Consider the following 14,998-nt stretch of genomic DNA (forward strand, 5'->3'; position numbering starts at 1 on the left):
CCTTCAGGCTTGGGCCAGAGCCACACCATCAGCTTTTCCTGGCTCTCCAGCTTGCAGACTGCAGCTAGGAAATTTCTCAGCTTCTGAAGGTGTCTGGGTCAATCTTTTATAAGATTTTGTATGATACGATTATGATTATAGAAGCTTACATGATTATAGAAGCTGAACAGTCCCATTTGTTAATATATTTAATTGTACAGTAATAATGTACTTGTAACAAAGATGTACAGTGTATGTGTAACATGTACTTTTATATAATAAAACAATTTAATGTAATACAACATATATTTATTGACTATATAACCAATATATACCATTGGTTCTGTTTCCTTGGAGAATTATTCAAAGACTGGATTCTTTAAAATATGAAGTTATCAGTCATATTAATGCTCCTCACTCTCTCTCCTCAGTTTGCCAAACAATTTCTCATGACTCTAAGGTGAATAGGAAGAGGGAAGGGGGTGGAGAAGGCAGGAGAGATCTTACCAGAGAGGCCCGGGCTGGCCACAGGGCTGTGATTAGGAAATAGAATTTAAGGAACTCTCAAAGTTAGTGCTGAAGTAAGAAACACTGTAATAAAAAATTAAAAGAAACTAAAATTAACATAAAGATCCGAACGGTCAAAATGCTGAACTTGAAATAAAGAAGCCAATCTTTGGATTATTTCAGGCTGACACTTGCCTCAAGAGAAACTGTAGACACAGCAGTTCTCCCAGGTAAGGGAAGCAAAGATTGATTTCAAGAATACTATTGATGAGTTCGTGTCCACCAAGGCCAAAAAATTAAAGTGATAATAATCTATTTTGGGTATAAATAAAATATTTAAAGTAATGCGGTTTCTAGACACTTTCAATTGTTTCCATTGCTTTCAATAATGTTAATGTTCTGAAAAAATTAAGCATTAGAAAAAAACAACTATATTAAAAATGTATGTAGAGGACACATCTTTCATGTCAGGTGCCAATATAACTTGATGTAGTATCATTATCTTGTTTATTTAATTTCTGGTATTTTTGTTCATAATAAGTGTCTTTACCTTACTCTTGATTTTTAAAAATACTGTATCAACGTATCTTAGTTAGGGTTTCTATTGCTGTGAAGGGGACACATAGCAACTCTTTTTTTTTTTTTTTTTTTTTCAAGATAGGGTTTCTCTATGTAGCCTTGGCTGTCCTGTACTCACTTTGTAGACCAGGCTGGCCTTGAACTCGCAGAGACTGCCTGTCTCTGTCACCGCCCCCCCCCCCCCCCCCCCCCCCCCCGAGTGCTGTGATTACAGGCATGTGCTACCACGCCTGGCTCCATGGCAACTCTTAATAAGGAGAACATTTAATTGGGGCTGGCTCTTACAGTTTCAGGGGTTTAGTCCATTTTCTTCGTAAGAGGAAGCATGGCAGTGCACAGGCAGACATGGTGATGGAGAAGGATGAGAGTGTTAGATCTGGATCAGAGCACAGTAGGAAGAGAGCAACACTGGGTCTGGCTTGAGCATTTGAAACCTCAAAGCCCATCCCCACTTCCTTCAACAAGGCCACACCTACCCCAACAAAGCCACACCTACCCCAACAAGGCCACACCTCCTAATAGTGCCATTCCCTATGAGCCTATGAGAGTCTTTTCACAAAGCATCATTTATCTTTTAAAAGACAAACTTTATAATAAAAACTTGAAAAAAACCCCACCACACACCAAAATTAACATTCATCTTGATGCATGTGTGGTAGGTTTTGTCAACGGGTCACAAAACTATAGTTACCTGGGAAGAAAGAGCCTAGTTGAGGAACGGCCTCCAATAGATTGACCTATGGACATATCTGTTGGGCATTTTCTTGATTAATGATAGATGTTGGAGGGCCCAAACCACTGTGGGCAGTGTCACCTTGGCAGGTGGGCCTGGGTCGTATAAAAGAAAGCTGAGCAAGCCACAGAGAGCAAGCCAGAAAGCAGCATTCCTCATTGCTCTTTGCTTCAGTTCCTGCCTTGGCTCCTCCTGCCTTGCCTTCCCTTGTTGACAGGCCATTGCCTGGAAGCTGAAGTCAATCCTTTTCTTCTCTGAGTTGTTTTTGGTCAGTGTTTTATCACAGCAACAGAGAAGCAAATTGACGGTAGGGTGTTTACACGTCTCCTTTAACTGCATCCTGCCTGAAGTGTTGCACTTTCCCTGACCTCACCCAAACCCTGGCATGGTGTGCGAGGCAGGTGTGGAGACTGACTTATCCCTGCCTGCATAGCTGCCTCTCTTGCTGAAGATGTGTATGTATGTGCCCTAGCGTTATACACTCACAACCTCTTCCTCTCTCTTTCAATTTCAATATCCCATAGGACATTGCCAGCTCTCTAGGCAGTTCTTGGGCAAGGTCTATAAGCTACTCCCAAAGACTCTCTCAGAGGCTCAAACTTTCCCAGTAAGCAGGTCCTAGGACCTGTTGTTAGAAGGTCGTTTCTAGTTTGCCACGGTCCGCGTGTTACTGTCAGTCTCTTAACTTGCAACTCCTCCCACAAGACTACATACTGGTCTTCTAAAGCGGCCGCCTTGAAGCCCCTCTCACAAAGCTTGACTTGAGGGAATGGCACTGTTGCTGAGCGGTGTCACTGTTGCTGAGCGGTGCCACTGTTGCTGAGCGGTGTCACTGTTGCTGAGCGATGTCACTGTTGCTGAGCGGTGTCACTGTTGCTGAGCGGTGTCACTGTTGCTGAGCGGTGTCACTGTTGCTGAGCGGTGTTCAGTTTGTCTTAGCTTTTTTGTAGCACTCTTCCTGTGTCCCCGGGCCACATCTAGCACATGGCATTGCGCTACTCACTACACCTTCTCAGGTCCTCCAGGATCTGACCGTCCCTTGGACTTCCCTTGCTCTTGATGATCTCAACAGTTTTGAGGCGCATCTGTCTGGTAGTTGCAGGACGTCCCTCTGTGGAGCCTTGCCTGATCGATTGCTCATGAGTATGTTGGTACCATTGGCTTTTAGGAGGAAGTTCACAGAAGTATCACTTTTTGTTATTATGCCATCACATTAAGGATACATATTGTCAGTGTGATTTATGAACGTCAGTGTTGACATTGATCACTGGTTAATGTGGTGTCTTTCAGATTTCTCCAATGTGAAAAAAAAAAACCCCCAGGAACTACAAAGCAAGTCCAGGACAGCCAAGGCTACAAAGAGAAACCCTTTTTTGAAAAATCAAAATCCAAAACGACAATATCAACAAAACCCCAAACAGCAGCAACAACAACAACAACACCACAAAAACAAACAAACAAACAAACCCTCAGGAAGTCATGGTAACTTCAGGAGTATGAAAGTTTGGCCATTCTGATTGGTACAAACCCCCAACTGCAGCCTGTTTGAACTGCAGTGTGCCTTGACACTGTAAAAAAAGATTTTGTATTTCTTGACACTAAAATGAAAGAAGGCTAAGTCTTGGGTTTGAAGACCACCTCTGGGGAACTGGTATTTTCTGGAGAAGACAGCACCTTGACTGGGTTCCTCAGTTGTAATATTGTTACAACAACCTAGATTGTCCTCAGACTTGTGTTATCCTGGTGAGACCTTCCATTATAAAATGACTGCAAAAGGAACATTCATTGGTCTCCTCTCCTCTTCTCCTTCCTTCCTCTCCTCGTTTTTAGTGAGCCACTTTGCCCCTCCATTTATTCCTCCTCATTTGCAGCTATCCACCAGTGAGCCACAGTGAGCGAATTACGTGTTCCATGGAATGGCTCTTCAACTTGCCCAAAGGAGGTCGCAAATCAACACAGTTTTCAGCCCACGCCATTTTAAAGGAAGCAGTCAAAGCCCTGTGAGCTAGCCGCTCCTTTCATGCTTCAGCACAGTCAGAAGATAACAATGGGGTTGGCTTTAGCCTCTTACCAAGAGCTCCAGAATCTTCTGAGCATGGAAGGGTGCATCGTTTCAGTGTGGCTGTCTCTTCTGTGTCTACAAATCCTGTCAGACCCTCCTCATAGGGCTCAGCTGAGTTTTCTCCTCCTACTTGATTCGTTTTTTTCCTTCTATTTTTCTTTTATTGGAAACAGATTTTTCATACAATATATTCTGATTACAATTTCCCCTCCCCCAACTCCTTTGAGATTCCTCCTCGTCTCTTCTGAATCCACATCATTTCTGCCTCTCATTAGAAAACAAACAGGCATTTGAAGAAGAAGAATAAAGTAAGATAAAACAAAAACAAACTAGAATAGGACAAATCAATCAGCCAATCAATCAATCAATTAACCAATCAGCTAACCAACCAAAGAAAAAGAGCCAAATAAAAAGCGCAAGGAACACATGCAGATGCAGAAAAATACATGTGTATACACACAGGAATCTCATAAAAACACAAAACTGGTAGCCATAATATATATGCAAAGAACCTGTAAAGTTTAAAAACAAAACAAAAGCCAAGATAAAAGATTATGAGAGAGAATAAAGTAATGGAATTTTTGATTCCTTTGTAAACTCAGTTGTGTTATGCAGGTATGTTTTTATTTTAACCCCAAGTGTGGGGTTTTGGTTTGGGTTTCAATATGTCTGCAGCTGATAATTGCCTCCTGAGGGGTGTGGTCTTTGCTGTCTGGTAAGGGCCTGCTTTGTGCAGCACAGGGAAGGTTGTGATCGATGGCTCTGAGGGACATAAGTAGAACCCGTGGTGTGTGGCATGTAGCGGTTTGGAGGGACCAGAGACAGACGGTGTGGTGGCTTGGAGAAAGATGGAGAGAAACGTTTCAACACAGCAGCTTGGAGGAGAATACTTGCCACATTCGAAGCTGACAGAGATTGGTATTGTCCCCAAAGAACCCGTTGACCCTAAACAGCAAGAAGGAGTGAAGGAGTCTGTGCCCCCTTTCTCCACTAACCTCCTTTCTCTCTTACCCAGGGCTAAGGGGTTGGTATAAGGGAGATGGAGGCTTCAATACCCCACATAAAATAGAGTTTAAAACCAAGCGTCTACAGAAAAACCTCCAAAGATGCCACTGAGTTCATTTTGTGTTGCTTATCTCCTTCTGGGCATGGGTCAGCCCTTAAGAGTGGCTTTTTCTCCAGTGACACTCTGTTGGAGAGAACTGCTTTTTCAGTTGTGAGTGGTTATCAATTGGAGATAGCTTCTTGGTTAGGGATGGTGTGTGTGTGTGTGTCCCTTCTCCTCTCAATGCTGGGACCCTATCTGGCACAGATCTGTGCAGGCCCTGTACATACTGCTGCAGTCTCTGTGAGTTCATATGTGCACTGGCTTTGCTGTGCTTAGAAAGTTTTGTTTCTTGATGTCCTCCAACCCCTCTAGCTCTTACATTCTTTCTGCTTTGTCTTCCATGGAGCTCCCTGTGCCCTGAGGGGAGGGATTTGACGGAGACATCCCGTTTAGGGCTGAGTGTTCCAAGGTCTCTCACCCTCTGCACAATGTCAGGTTGTGGGTTGCTGTATTTGTTCCCATCTGCTGCAAGAACAAGCTTCTCTGATGATGGCTGAGCAAGGCCCTGATCTATGGGTAGAGCAGGATGCCACTAGGAGTTGTTTCATGGTTATGCTCTTTTATCTGAATAGTAGTGTTTGGTTTTCCTCTAGGTCCCTGACCTAAACGGTCTCAGGTTCTTGGCTACCCAAACAGTGTCAGGAACGGGTTCCATCTCCTGGAGTGCGCCTTAAATCTATTCAGATAGGTATTGGTTGGTTACTCCCATGAGCTTTGTGCCACGATTGCACTAGTACATCTTGCAGACAGGCCATCATTGTAGACCCAAGAGTTTGTAGGAGGGTTGGTGTTTACCTTTATCCATTGCTGGTATGCAGAGTACCTTCCAGTACTGCGAATGAAGACTTTTAGGTAGGCAACAGCTCAACCTCTTCGTGTTCAGTGAGTTGTATAGGTGTTGCTTTCAGCAATAAGGACTTGTCATCAGTTTGTTGGGAGCAACTAGATGCTTCATTTGGTGATGAGAGATGCAACCTATTTGATTCTTTTTTTGTCTCCCCGAGACAAGGTTTCTCTCTGTTATCTTGGCTGTCCTGGACTCACTTTGTAGACCAGGTAGGCCTTCAACTCACAGTGATCAACCTGCCTCTGCCTCCCGAGTGCTGGGATTAAAGGTGTGTGCCACCACGCCTGGCTCTGGTTTGATTCTTTAACAGTCTTTGAAAGCAGCCTTACATTTGCCAAATTTGCTTTTTCTTGCAGGATGTCTAGACCTGGCATCATGTTTGTCAGCCACAAGAGTTCCCAAAAGTCACTCAGGCTGCACACAAATGATCTGTAAATGCCATATTGTGGTGATTGTTCATTTTTATTACACGAAACGTTAAACATTGAGACTCCTTACATCTCCATAATGATAAAGCCTCAAGTAAGCACCAGTGTTCATGCTATACCTTTTCCATTGTTTAGAAGTTCTTTGCTACTAACCCACTTCTTACGGTTTGGGAAGAACCGTCACGGTTTCCGTAAGAGGCCATGAACTTTCAGTTAGCAGAGAATATGATTTTGTATGCTCCATGTGAGTGGAGCTCAGGAGAGGCAGCTCATCCCACAGCCATGGCTGCATCTGCGTACCAACAGGCACACCATAGTTCCTTAGATCACCTTCCTCAGAAGGTAGGCGTGGCCTTTGTAAATGTGAAGTTTTCTCACTGATAAAGACATCAGAGAAACTGGTAAGGACCAGGGGCTTATATACTGACATTTTCAGGGAAATCTGAAAGTGTGCACACACATTGCAGCCAGGTGACGGCGCTCATTAACCTTTCCAGACCAAGAATTCTGTTGTTGTTTATTGGGAAAATGCAAAGGCAGAGACAGACTGGGGTGCATGACTTCAGGGTTGTCTTTGACAATCAAAAGTGACTCACTTTGCTGCTGCTCACAGTATGATAGCCTTCTTAAGGCTCATGACTCTTAATATGATAGTAAGAATAAATTTTAAAAAATTGTAGCCAGGTGCAGTGGTGCTTGTCTGTAATCCCAGCACCTGGGGAGGCAGAGGCAACTGTATTGCTGTGAGTTCGAGGCTAGCCCTGGCCTACAAAGTGAGCTCAGAACTGCCAAGGCTACACAGAGAAACCCTATCTTGAAAAAAATAAAACCAAACCAAACCAAAATTGTGCTGATAATACATAAAAAGAAGGAGCCGTAGGGATGGTTTGGTAGTTCAAAGCATGTGCTGTTCTTCCAGAGGGTCCAAGCTCAGTGCTTAGCAACCATGTTAGAGGGCTCACAACTACCTGCTACTGCAGCTCCAAGGAGTTTGATGCCATCTTCTGGACTCCACAAGCAGACACACACACACACACACACACACACACACACACACACACACACACACACACACACACACCATACACAAAATATAATGAACTTTGAGGCAGGGTGGTGGCAGCCCACACCTTTAATCTCAGCACTGGGGAGGCAGAGGCAGGTAGGTCTCAGAATTCAAGATCAGCCTGGTCTCTCAGAGCAAATTCCAGGACAGCTGGGGCTACATAAAGAAATGCTGTCTAGCCTGGCAAGGTGGCTCATGTCTGTAATCACAGCACTTGGAGAGGAAGAGGCAGGCAGATCTCTGTGAGTTCGAGGCCAGCCTGGTCTATAGAGTGAGTCCAGGACAGCCAAGGCTACATAGAGAAACCTTGTCTTGAAAACAACAACAACCAAAGAAGAGGAAGAAACCCTGTCAACAAACAAACAAAACAAAACAAAACAACAACAACAACAAAAAGAAGTTAGAGACTTACCCCATTTTCCAAGGCAGTAGATGGTGTGGGGGGCACAAGCCATGTCAGTCTCTTCTAATTTTTTAAAAATTAGGATGACAGCATTGATGGTGAAATCAGGAAAAACACTAGTAGGCATGCCTCCTCATGGAAAATCACTTCATGAATATTCTCTGTAACTCACAAGAGCCTCGGAAAGCCTGTTCAAGCATCACGTGGCAGGGGCAGAGTTCAAGACAAACTGAGATTCAGAATCCTGAAAGGGTTTGTTTGTACTACCTCTGCCAGGTTCCCCTGGCTTCTCTGCTCACTAAGTACTGTTTGCTGAAAAAGTGCTGTAGTTACTATATTTATGCAGATCTGTGCTTATTCATGTTATAATACAAAGAGACTTTGTCTCCATGGAGAACACGTGGCCATGTTTCCCTCCGGCCCAGCCGCCTCCGCCCATCCGCACTGTGGGTCCCACTCCACACTCGGCTGTCCGCTCCTCGGTGCTGGTTTCCTTCTTCCTGTTTTCTTCGGACTGGGTGAGCAGGAGCATTGCGACACCCCAGCTCTTGTTCCATGCTTGAAAGCTTCCTTTCCACAGTGGCTCTCGGTTTTGAGTGCCTGGTACATTTGGAGTTTGGCTCACACTTTCCTGGATTTCCTATAAGTGGCCATTTAAATTATTTCAAGGCTTTTCTGTGGGTTGTTTTCCTTTTTTTTTTTTTTTTTTAAAAAATCTTGTAATTGTCTGCTTACGTTTTCTTCTCACTTGTGTCCACATAGTGTCATGTCCCCTCTTGCATCGTTGAATCTCTGTGCAGTGGATATCCTCACTTTCTCTTCTCTCTGTGGGTAGTTGGAAGGGCGGTGTGTGTGTGTGTGTGTGTGTGTGTGTGTGTGTGTATAGACTATTTTAATGTGCTCTAGACTTTGTCTGTGATTGTATTTGATGCCTAAAAGGTGAATGCCTAAGACTGTGATAGTTGACCAAGATGTGTAATATATAATAATTGACCAGTGCACCATCTTGCTTGATGTTCATAACTTTGTAGGATTTATTTATTTTTTTTTAATTTTTAGTGACAGGATTGAACTCACAGCCTTGTTCATCATGCAAGTGCTAGCTCTCACTTGGAGCCACACTCCAAGCCTTATTTTCCTCATTTTGACTCTAAGAAGCTGAGATTCAGAGAGGCCAAGTGACTCTCCTAAGGCGGTCCAGCTACTAAGAGGTAGACTTGGGTTTCATTTGCCCTCCAAAGCTTTGGCAGCTGCGCACTTGAGCACACTGCTCATAGGTGCTGAGGTGGATCAAGTCATGCTGGCCTGGCTCTAATGGCCAGGTTCCCTTCACTACAGCCTGCCTACCTCCCTCACTATGCCATGCTATTAAACTCAGGACATGTAATTTCATAGTCTTGTGATTCGTGGTGAAAAGTTACCTCTACAGATGCATCAAGCCATGTTATGATTGAATGGCTATGGGCAATGTCTGACATAAAGAAATGCAGCCAACTGATTGGTTCATACTGTTCTTCAAATACTTTGCAATTGGTTGAAGGACTTGAAAGGTTATTTCCATATGGGGTGGAAAACACCAGCCTTTTTTTGGCCTGTTCATTGTGTCCCTATTGGGCTATAAGCCCCAACTGTGAAATAAATTGATGTGGTAAAGGGCTTCAATTCCTTCATGCACTAATCCACCAATGGACAAATGCATTTTAACAATGTGGCTGCTGCTGTGTAGGCCGTACAGCTACCAACTGCATGGGAGAGATGAAGCTGTCTGTCCCCTGGACTGTCTTCTACCCTTTATTTGTTTCTCTTCCCAAATTGGTCTCATTGATAAATCTCCTCCCTCAGTTTGTCATTATCACCTGTCAGTTTATTGACCTACTGAGGACAGGTGAGCTTCTTAGGGTGGCCAGGGGCCCGGCAACCTGACCTTAACCACTCCAATAACACATCTTCCCAGTTCCTTTCTGTTGCTGCCTTGCTTCCCGTTTGCCACGATGGAATGAACCTCTTGTGCTATGAACTGTGTCAGCTTTCCTCCTAGGCAACCATGGGCACGGAGACTATGAGACAGGACGAAGCTTTCCTTTTTTTTGAATTCTTTCAGGTCACAGCTGAGATATATGTAACCAACACTGGTACCCACCATGCCACTTCAGGAACGGAACACGCATGCCATGTTGAGGAGCACCCACGCATTCCTGATTTACTGGGTGTTTTGGCCAAGATTTGTTTATTGGTTTTTGTCTATGCCCTTTCATCATCTGAGTCTGTAATTTCCTCCTCGTAGTTTCGACAGGAGGAATGATATTGTTTTGCAGATAATGAACCATCTGGATGCCCTAGGAATGCACCTGATCATGACAGATTAGTTTTAATAAACCACTGAATTTATAATTGAGAAACATATGAGATTGATCTATATGTATAAGCTTTGATAGAATTTGATTCTAGTTTAATAAAAAGATAATTGAACAGGGCTGGAGAGATGGCTCAGTACTTAGGAGCACATGTTGCTCTTGCGGAAGACACAACCACTTCTGTGGATTGCTAAGACAGGTCTGCAGTGGGAATGGTCAAAGTTGTTCCCCTTGGGCTGGGCTGGTCCCTCTTTCCTGTGTTGAGCAGTGAGAAGACGGACACTGCTCCAGACAGGGTATGGCTTTGAATGCGGATGTCTGAAACCTCTTTCCCACCCACAAATCACTGTCAGGAGATGACCTTCTACCCAGAATTCTCTAGAGCAGTGGTTCTCCCCTGTTGGGGGATGGTCTGATGTATTTTGATGCTAATTACAGCTTGCTCTCTGTGTGACCCAACTTTTGCTTAATAAAAAGCCATCCCACCTGGGCAGGGCAGGAGATAGGTGGGGCTAGGAGAGAGAGGAACTCTGGGTAGAAGAAGGACTGCCAAGAGGAGAAAGGAGAGAGACCTGAAGTGAAGAGAGGAAGGCTGCTATGGGTTAGATGGAGGAGAAGCACATGGCCGGCGTGGATGGAGAATCCGGCCCAGATGAAGAACATGAGCAAGTATTTGGGATTATGGGTGGGAGATAGTTTGATAGAAGTTATTGGAAGCAGATGGCATGGGATTGAGACAGGGATCCCATGCCTGAGGCCCCACTATGGGAGGTAGTTTAGAGGATTGATATCTGCCCTGTCCCAGGTTAACTAAGGCTATTTTAAAGTATAACAAGTGTCTGTGTCTTGGTTGATTGCTAGCCAGGTCTATAGATGATATATGTAATTTAAAAACAATACTCCCCATTTTGAGCCCTGTGACCCTTTCATGCAGTTTCTCATATTGCAGAGACCCCCAGCCATAAATGTATTTTGTTGCTACTTCATAAGTGTAATTTTGCTACTGTTATGAATTGTAATGAAGGTATCTGATAGGGGTCATGACCCCCACACAGGTTGAGAACCACTGTTCTAGAGGCTAAGCAAGAGGCATCTCTCACAGAGAGGGATGGGAGCATCGCGTCTCGCGTGGCTATTGATTTTCTACCTTTTGGATGTGTACTTTTTGACTTATTGACTTATGGATTTTCTTTCTCCTTTCTAGTATTAATTTCTGCTCTTTTTTTGGGGGGGCAGATATCATCCTATGAGTGGCAGTGAAGCATTGTCTGTGCTAAGAAAGTCCCCTTCTGTTGAGTTACACCCCAACCTCCAGCTTTTATTTGTGTTCATTCCTTCGGTTTCTTTGCATCTCTTTCATTCATTTATCAGCTATGACCATCTTGAAGATGATTCTCCTCGGATTCTGACTGTATCTGTGTCCTGTAGGGTCTGGCACATCGTGGTTACTGCTCTTCTTCCCCTTAGACGCTGCCATTTCTGGTTCTTTTTCAAACCCTAATGTTCTTCAAGAGTTTTCCCAAAAAATTCTTCCTTATGTGAAAGGATCTTTTAATTTACTACTTGTTTTAATTGCCTTCAGGAGACACTCTTCCTACACTCTTCCTACTCTTTGGGATTTTGTTGAAGTGTTCTTAATATGTGGTCTTTCCCCTCCCCCCTCAAAACCTCATAGGAGAAAAGAAGGCATATTTCCAGTTTTTAGGATATGCGGTTTAATATATATCAGCTCAGATGCACCTGGTTAATTATTTAAGTATCCTATATCTCATTTATTTATTCTTTGCTTCACTGAATGCTTTTTGGCTTTAAATCTAGCTTACCTTGTATTTAATATGATGACCTCTTCAATTTTTTTTTTTTTTTTTGGGGTAATTTTTTGTTAGTTAGCATCTGTCTTGAATGCTTAGCACACACTCCCATTTGCATCCTTGTGCTGCTGTCTTTTTGCAGGTGAGAATTGTGTGTGCTGACTTAGGTTGTGCTGTGTGACCCAACCTGAAAATCTCTAACCAACAAAATGAACCATGGTCGTTAATGGCTGGACAGGTATGTGTGGCTTCCTTGCTGTCATTTTGATTTGTGTTTTATTTTAACTTAATGAAGTATTTTATTGTGTGGTCCTTTCCTTAGCACCTATCCGGTGTATAGTGCTCCTGCTAATTTTTGACTCTAAAAATAATGTAAGATCATAATTTCATTTGATGCCCATGCTTTTTCCTTTTCTCTTCTTTCTATTTTATGTGCATGGGTGTTTTACCTGCATGTGTGTCTGTGTATCACATGCTTGCAGTGCCCAGAAAAGGCCAGAAGAGGGCACTAGGACTCCTGGAACTGGAGTCATAGACCACTGTTAATTGCCATGTAGGTGTTGGGAATTGAACCTGGGTCCTCTAGAACAGCAGCCAGTGCTCCTAACTGCGGAGCCATCTCTCCAGCTCATTTATCTTCACCCACTGATAGCACCTGGGAGGGCTTGTTTAACTTCACCCACTGATAGCACCTGGGAGGGGCTATTTGGATTACACTAATTGAAGTGGGAAGACCTGCCCACTGTGGGTGCCACCATTCCTTACACAGCAATCCTGGTCTAGGTTAAAAGGGAAGAAAGTGAGCTAAGCCCAAGTATTCGTGCGTGAATTCTGTTCCTGATGTGAATGTGATGTGACCAACTGCCCTAGACTCCTGCCACTGTGACTTTCCTGCTGTGACAGACCCCCAGCCTGGGCTTGTGAGCTGAAGTGCATCTTTTCTCCCCTAGGTTACTGTAGTCAAGGTATCTTGTCACAAGAGTAGGAAGGGGAACAGAGACACCCCTTCCTTCCTGTATGATTTACACCATCAGGGACAATTACACCTCCCATTCTATCCCGCAGCATCTCTCCTGACACTAGCTGTGGCCTTCCAGAGCAGAAATCAAAAGGAACAAACCCTTTAATTTTACCTTCAAATGCTTTACTTACTGTTTTGGCTTCCCATGTTCTGCCGACGACAATTATTTGGGGTTTCTTTAACCTCTCTGTATTTCTGCTGCGTCCTCTCATCATTCTTTTGTTTCCGTCTTACTTTATTCTGTCTGTCCCTGGTCTAGTTAGCCATGGTATTTTCATGCCTGAGCTCTTCCAATTGGCTTCCTCCCCCCCCCCCCCCCCCCCCCCGCCGCCACCCCTAGCTCAAATGTTATCTCCTCTCCATTCTAATTGTCTTTTTCTGGCTACTTTTGCTTGTCAACTTGACTACATATGGAGCTAACTAAAATCCCAAGTGGCTAGGCACACCTGTGAGGGAGTTTTAGTTAACTGGATCGTTTGAGGCCGGAAGACCACACCTTTAACTTGGCCACACCTTCTGCTGGCAGCCTATATAAAGGACGTGGAAGAAGGAAGCGTGGTCTTTTTGCTGCTTGCTCTCGCTCTCACTGGTGAGTCCGTTCCTTTTGTTAGCATTCGAGGCGACTTCTTCTGGATTCCAGTGTAAACTGAAGACCAGCTGAGACGTCCAGATGCATGAACTGAGTCCTTGGACTTTCCATCAGGAGACAACCATTGTTGGATGAGCTGGACAATAACATGTAAGCCAATCTCATAAATTATCTACATACTTCATTCTATCAGTTCTGTCTCTCTGGAGGTCTCTGAGTAATATGGCATGTACTATTTATACATAGTAATGGGTTTCATAGGACATTTTCATGCATGTATGTAATGTATCCCCCTCCCCACACCCATGCAATTTCCCTTCTCTCTTCTCTTCCTCTTTCTCTCTTGCTATGTAGCCCTGGCTAGCCTGGGACTCACTATATAAACCAGGCTGACCTCAAACTCACAGAGGTCTGCCTGCCTCTGCCTCCTGAGTGCTGAGATTAAAGGTGTGCGCCACCGTATCCAGCCTTTGAATGTGGTCGCATATGTGCGTCTGTGTGTGCTCACGCACGTGCATAAGCCTCTTTGCAGGAAACTCCATTGGTGCAGAGTAACATGAAATGGGTAAGTCTTTAAAATGGAAAGGCTTCAGTGTTGGGGGATTTAGCTCAGTGGCAGAGCATTTGCCTAGCAAGCACAAGGCCCTGGGTTCGGTCCTCAGCTCAGGAAAAAAAAAAATACAAAGGCTTCTTATGTGTCTTGGCAGACTGCATTCCGCTACCCTGGCTCATCAGGGGAGGCGTTGGATGGTCCATCCCACTGTATCTTTGACCATGGGAGACTGAGGAGGTCTGCTGTCAGCAGCTAGCGGTGAAGAGTTGAGCTTGCACTGGAGAACAGTCTACCTTCAGGAAGGGACTTTTATGACGCGTTCTTAGCCACCCTTGAACTCTTGTGTGCATGCTTTCTGCCTTCTGTTAGCGGCTCTGAGGACATCTTTCAGCATATCCTGAAGCTTGTGAGTCCTAGTTGTTTTCTCCTAGCTTAGCTAAAATTGAACTTTTAGTATTCTCTCCCAGACTCTTCTTTTCCTTGGTATCTGTGTGACATCAGGAGGAGGGGCGTGGCACCCAAGTGTCTGCATCAGGTGTTCTGAAGTTGGACCTTAAGTAAGAGCCAGCTGTCGTGCCCAGCTTACAGTCATCCAGTGGCTCCATGATTCGGGGAATAAAAGCTACCCTGACTCTTAGTGTGTGCCACCTCATGTCATGTCCAGCTTCTGTACGTCTCCCCTGCTTTGTCTCAAGTCTCTCTCGATGAGCTTCATGCTTCAGTTATACTGGCTTCCCTTTGGGCTCTTAGGACCTGGGAGTTTCTTGTCTACTAAAGGCTCTCTGACTAGGGATTCCTTGAGGATAAAGCACTGCCCCTCCCCCAGCATCCTTTACTAGTCTGCCCTCTTCCTTTAGTTCTGAGCTTAAACGACACATTTTCAGGGATGTTATCCAGTACCTCAGCCTCCTGGCTTCTTGCTCCTCCTTTATTTTTTTCATAGATGTGAATGCATGTT

At 44.3% G+C, this 14,998-nt stretch overlaps 1 long non-coding RNA gene across 1 annotated transcript; it reads left to right on the forward strand.

Annotated features, from left to right (window-relative positions):
* Positions 1 to 8,761: 8,761 nt before the first annotated feature.
* On the forward strand, positions 8,762 to 13,629 carry LOC127196447 (uncharacterized). The gene is made up of 3 exons (XR_007831482.1): positions 8,762 to 8,923; positions 12,020 to 12,115; positions 13,425 to 13,629. It is a non-coding gene; the product is annotated as an uncharacterized LOC127196447 (long non-coding RNA).
* The last annotated feature ends 1,369 nt before the right edge of the window (positions 13,630 to 14,998 follow it).

This window comes from Acomys russatus, chromosome 1 (assembly GCF_903995435.1).
Source record: "Acomys russatus chromosome 1, mAcoRus1.1, whole genome shotgun sequence".
NCBI classification, from domain to species: Eukaryota; Metazoa; Chordata; class Mammalia; order Rodentia; family Muridae; genus Acomys; species Acomys russatus.